We start from the raw sequence: 6,068 nt of genomic DNA on the forward strand, positions 1-6,068 counted from the left end.
CTGGATGGGTGCTGGTATTTTTTTTGCTAATTATTCATTCAATCATAGCCGGCGCGAGTGTCAACAATGAAACGCATGCAATGATTTTAACAATCTCATGGTTTGCTGACCCAACCTCCTAGAGGCCTTTATACGGATATATGGTGCCCATGCTATGTTGGGTAAGTGTGTGCACGTATATCAGTGTGCTTGCATGTTTGTTAAATAGAATTATGTGAAATTATCTAGTAAAAAATTCATGTTCTGGTTAGTGCCTTGTAGTCATGCTTATTAACTTAGTATACTTACTAATGTATTTATGGACCAAATTGAAGTTGAGTATATGCATTATTACTCATAATTCTTGTGCATTATTGTGCGTTAGAGAGACCACCTCTAGTGCGCAACTACTCGCTCCGATCCATTATAAATTTTAGGTCACTTTAGATTTGTCCTAAGTCAAACATGTAACTAAGTTTCTATAAACAAAATTCAACATCATTTACAACATCAAATCACTTTCATTAAATCCATATTAAGTATATCTTGATAGTGGATCTATTTCATATTGTCATGTTAGTGGATCTTTTACAAACTTGGTCAAAGTTAGAAGCTTGACCTGTAACAAAACTAAATGTAAACCTATAATTTGTCACATGGAATGGAGCTAGGGAGTATTATCTCAATGTCCACTGGGAATACTATTATCATGCTAATTAATGTTCTCTATATCAAAACAAAATGCAGCTGCTCTGTTGTGAAAATGTCAAAGGGGTGCGTTGGAAAATTGCTTTTGCTGTAGCGTTTTGCGCTTCACAAAAACGGATAACCTGGTTTGTGCTCCAGTTTTCCCCAGACTGCACGGAGGTTGCAGTTTTAATCGTCAACAAAATGTAGGCTAATGTTGGCTTCCAGGTTTCGTCTGTCAGCAGTTTCAAGAACTTATAGAGACTACTTTATAATTTAAGCTACAAAGCTTCCGTTGACTTGTGACTTAATACATTGTTAGAGACGTGCTGAGATGCTCAGATCCTATATCAATATGAGCTTTTAAGTTTTAACACGCCTTCTTCTTATTCCAACACAATCCAACAGCAATTGCAACAAGTGCTATGGGTTCTGTCATCAGCTTCTTGGACGTGCCCAGACGCTTGCGTGAAGCCGCCGCACAGGAGCAGGCGCTGGCCGTGCTGCTCTCGTCGTCAGCCGACTCGTTCCCCGGCTCCGGATACCGGCCGGGGAACCACAAGAAGTGGATGGAAGGCCTTGGAGCTAGCAACGTGCGCGTGAACCAGGTGGTATGGCCGGGCACCCACGACTCGGCCACCAATGGGATCTCCGCCGCGCCCTTGGCGCAGTGCCAGACGCTGTCCGTCGTCTACGAGCAGCTCGCCATGGGGTGCCGGGTCCTCGACGTGCGCGTCTAGAAGGATCGCCGCGTCTGCCACGGGATCCTCCTCAGCTATCCCGTGGACGTCGTGCTCGACGACGTGAAGAGGTTCCTGGAGGAGACGACGTCGGAGTTTGTCATCCTCGAGATACGCACCGAGTATGACCAGCAAGACCCGCCGGAATTCGCTCGGTACCTCGTCGACAGGCTCGGCGATCACCTGATCCGGCAGGACGACCGGGTGTTCAACAAGACTACAGCCAAGCTGCTCCCCAAGCGGGTCATCTGCGTGTGGAAACCGAGGCAGTCGCCGGCACCCAAGCCCGGCGAGCCTCTGTGGCGACTGGATCAACACGGACATGCCCAAGACAAAGTTCGATAGCAACCTCAGTATAAGCTGAGCAGGAATCCGCCGGTGACCCAAAGCCTGGCGTCGTTGGCGGTCGAGCCGGTGACGCGGTGGATCCGCAGGTTTGCGCGGCTCTTCATCTCTAGGGTGTTTGTTGAGGGCCATGGCAACAAGCTGCAGGTTTTCTCCACTGACTTCATCGATGAGAACTTCGTCAACGCCTGCATTGGCTTCACCAAAGCGCGTATTGATGGCGCCCGTGCAAGGTAGGGTGTGTTTGGTTGCATACCGCATTAGTCTTGCGCTGTGGATCATTTGTTACATTGTTTTGCATATTTTTTTTGATTTCGTGTGCACATGCGTGACCGAATGTTGGTCGTGCACGTCGTACACTACCGGAAACAACAGATATGCCGAGTGTCATTTGGTTTGTCGAGTGCATTCCATCGAGCACTCGGCAAAGGCACAGTTTGCTGAGTGCCTCCATCGAAACACTCGGCATATAAATTGCACTTGGCAAAAAACTTATTTGCCGAATGTAGGAAAGAAAACAATCGACAAACAACAACTTGACACTCCAAACACTCGACAAAATACCACCACGTGACTGCCACGTGCGACGGCCGTCAAACAGCGTGCCGGCCGTTAGCACTTTGCCGAGTGTCCGTTAGTGACACTCGGCAAAGACAATTGTTTGCCGAGTGTTTCTATAAGATACTTGGCAACGTCATATGTTTGCCGAGTGTTGTTACAAGGCACTTGGCAAAATAATAAGTTTTTTTCATCTCCTGCCCTCCAAACTTTTTCTACTCTCTACATACAACATGTGGTACTACATGTTAAAATTTGGTATATTTCTCGATCTGTTTGCTATAATTAATTAATTAATTGTATTTAGAGAAATTTTTTGGTATTAGTCAAATTTGAACCGCAAGTGATTCAAATAATGGAATAAAATGAGTGGAAAAAGGATATTCATGTTTTTGAGTCTAGTGCGAGGCCTTACCTGGGAAATGAAAGGAAATTTCGAACATCTTGTTCAGGAAACACAACCACGAACGTGTGGCCGAATGGTTTTTAAATTCTAAAAAGGGCAAACCAAGTCCGAAAATCATGAGATTTGTCAAGATCTCGTGATATCATATGTAGAGGCTGTGGTAAAAAATTGAGAAGGTTTCGCACAATTTGTCACGTACGATGCTTACAAACGGAAGCATCTCCGAAGAAGAATCGTAGTATTGAGAAGGGTCCAGTAAGATTTGGACTCAAAATGAAGGTCGAATTGGGGTTTGACTTGAAATTTTTTTGTATAAGCAATATACAACATAGATTGGTTCATGTCAAATTTTGGTAATTTTACGGATCCATTTGATAATTTTAATTTATTAACTACAATTATAGAATTTTAATTGATATAAATTGAATTTGAGCTATAACTGCATGAAATAAATGGAATAATATTCGTAGAAAAATCAAATATGCATAGTAGAAAAATAGTTTCTGGCCACATTACTTCCGATTTAGGAATCATAGTTTTTCCTAATTTTGCTCATATTATTATTAAGTGCATGACATATAAATATCAATCTTGTCTCACACATGCAATCTCTTCTCCTTTGTGAAGAATCAATCGGCGGCATCGAATAATCAGCCTCAAGACCCAGATTTGTCATAGTGGTTCCCAGGGCCTCCGCAGTGACTACTTGTGACTTAGTTGTGACTTGCATTTGCATTTGTGGCTTACTTGATGCTTATTGTGAATTATGCATGTGATGCTTATTGTGAATTATGCCTGTGATGTTTGTTGTAAATTATGCCTGTGATTGTTTGAGTAGGGGTCCGTTATACGTGATCGAACCATAAAAATAGGAATTTTATGGTCGCTCGGCAAAGCACTTGGCAAAGAGGCCAAATTTGTCATTCTGGGTACAACTTTGCTGAGTGTTTGGCCTTGACACTCGGCAAAGTGACCATACAATATGTGATCTACGCACCATTTTGCCGAGTGTTTTAGCCTTGACACTCGGCAATGTTTTAAACATTGCCGAATGCTTTAGCTTAACACTCAGCAATGTTTTAAACATTGCCAAGTGCTTTAGCCTTAACACTTGGCAACGTTTTAATTTTTGCCGAGTGTTTTTCCGTCGTGACACTCGGCAAAGCCTCCGTCACCATCTTCTTGCCGTCCCCATCACTCTTATTTGCCAAGGGTCAACCTAGCACTCAGTAAAAACTTTGCCGAGTGCTCGACAAAAAACACTCGACAAAGAGCGTTTGCCGACCTAGCACTCAGTAAAAACTTTGCCGAGTGCTCGACAAAAAACACTCGACAAAGAGTGTTTGCTGTTAAAATCGAAGCCGAGTGTCAGTTGCCGAGTGTTTTTGGGGCTTTGCCGAGGGCCCTGGCACTCGACAAACCTACTGTATCCCGTAGTGGTAGTGCTCCATTCACTGACGGAGGGAGCCGTGTCCTTAGTGGTGTGCATGTTTCTGATCGAGCTTGTGGGATGGCGCACGGCTCGAACAGATCGTGGCATATGGAGATCTCCACCATGTTTATTTGTTGTTTCTCGACGTCCAATAAGACTATAAAAGAATGGAAAACCTTGAAAATTTGCGGAGGTTTCTGAAGCTCCCAAAGCTCCGAACTGTGCTCCTATCAGAGAATTGCACGAGCGGTGTGATACCAAGCAGCTTGTCAACCAAACGTCATGACACTGTCTCGGTTTGCAGCCATTCAGAACAATCTTAGTGGCTCCATACCAAATGGACTCACCAAACATCTAAGTAATTTGGATTTGAGTTTATAGAGTCAGCGGTGACATACCTTCAGATCTGTTCCTGCCAACTGGTCTCGAAACCCATTGATCTCACTAGCAGTATGCTACAAGGGCTTCTCTCAAAGGATCTTCTGCCTTATGCTCACAGGGAACTTGCTCAATGTGGGAGCATCCTTGAATCAACTGGTGACGCGTCAAGCATGGTTTCTCTAGAATTGCACAACTACTACTTAACAGGGGTTACCTGGAAGGTTAGCAAATGCAAGAAACTGCGCCTGTTGACTCTGGCAGTGAATGAATTGCAAGGTCCAATCCCTGATGAAGTGGGCAATCCAGAGAGCCTATGTGGTTGTTGCAAATGAACAACTTTGACGGATATATACCTGCTACACTTTCTGGTTTGTCAAACCTGGGTACACTGAACCTTAGCTACAATTCATTCAGTGGACAGATACCGCGAGGAATCCTACGATTAACAAAGCTTTCTACCTTGAATTTTCAAGGTAACAGGATTACTGGCATATTCTAAGGTTGAATGATTGGAACACAGTATTTCTATAAAGAACCATGTGATAATGTCGTTGTGTACAATAAAACTCACAGTGATGTCTTAAAATAACAAATGTCAACTTAAAGTGCAGCTTAAGAGGCGTTCCTTTCCCTGTATTTTATGGTACCATGACCACATGCCAGACAGCTTTGAGTAAAAAAAGCAAAACAGAGGTCAATGACAAGGCGAAGGAAAGAAAACAAAGGCAAAGTCTACTAACAAAGTTTAAGTTATCAATACCAACAACCATACCATTTCAACATTGGTAATAACGAGCAGTACTATCAAGACTAAAGTACAGACCATCACATTATATGCCTCCTCAATTTCACATGTCATCGACAAACTTCCCCAGGATCTTTGATACATCTTGAAACAATGCTTGGTACCGGACCATTTCTTTGCAGAAGAAATCTATATTCTTCTCTATTGTGTTCACCTGAGACTGAAGATTTTCCATTCTTTTCTCGGTGCTCTCCATCCGTTTCTCAAGATTACGAACAAGGCCAGTCAGATTGGAGTTATCATCAGGAGATATTTTAATGACAGGGGCTATGACATTCTGTTTTGCAAATGTCCTATGATCACCTTTCATGATAGTATTAAATGTAGCTTCTTGTACAGCTTCATTTTTGGCTTCTTTCAGTCTCCGGCATGCTTCAAAGAGGGTGATATTTGAGGTAGAAAGTACAATATGGTCATTCGGGTTGTGTGTCTCTTTACCATTCTTCACTGCATGCTGCTCAAATGCTCTTGCAGAGAGTGCCTATGAATATATAAGAACAAAAAATAAATACTGAGAGCTAAATGACCAAGGAATGCAAAAAACTAGCCTGAACTATAAATACCAGTTGCCCCAAGAATTAAGGTTTATTCGGATGAAAATTGAGCAGTGCTTGGTAATTTCATGAATATAACGTATTATTTCCATGTAATGAGTAATGACAGCACAAATATGACATCTTGCTGATGTTTCTTACTGACAATGGAAGCTCAGATTTATGCTTTGAAACATGTTTC

At 42.7% G+C, this 6,068-nt stretch overlaps 1 pseudogene; it reads left to right on the forward strand.

The window, feature by feature from the left end:
- The first annotated feature begins 1,091 nt into the window (after positions 1 to 1,091).
- Positions 1,092 to 1,988, forward strand: LOC101773760 (annotated as a pseudogene).
- Positions 1,989 to 6,068: the final 4,080 nt, after the last annotated feature.

This window comes from Setaria italica, chromosome VIII (genome assembly GCF_000263155.2).
Source record: "Setaria italica strain Yugu1 chromosome VIII, Setaria_italica_v2.0, whole genome shotgun sequence".
Lineage (NCBI taxonomy): Eukaryota > Viridiplantae > Streptophyta > Magnoliopsida > Poales > Poaceae > Setaria > Setaria italica.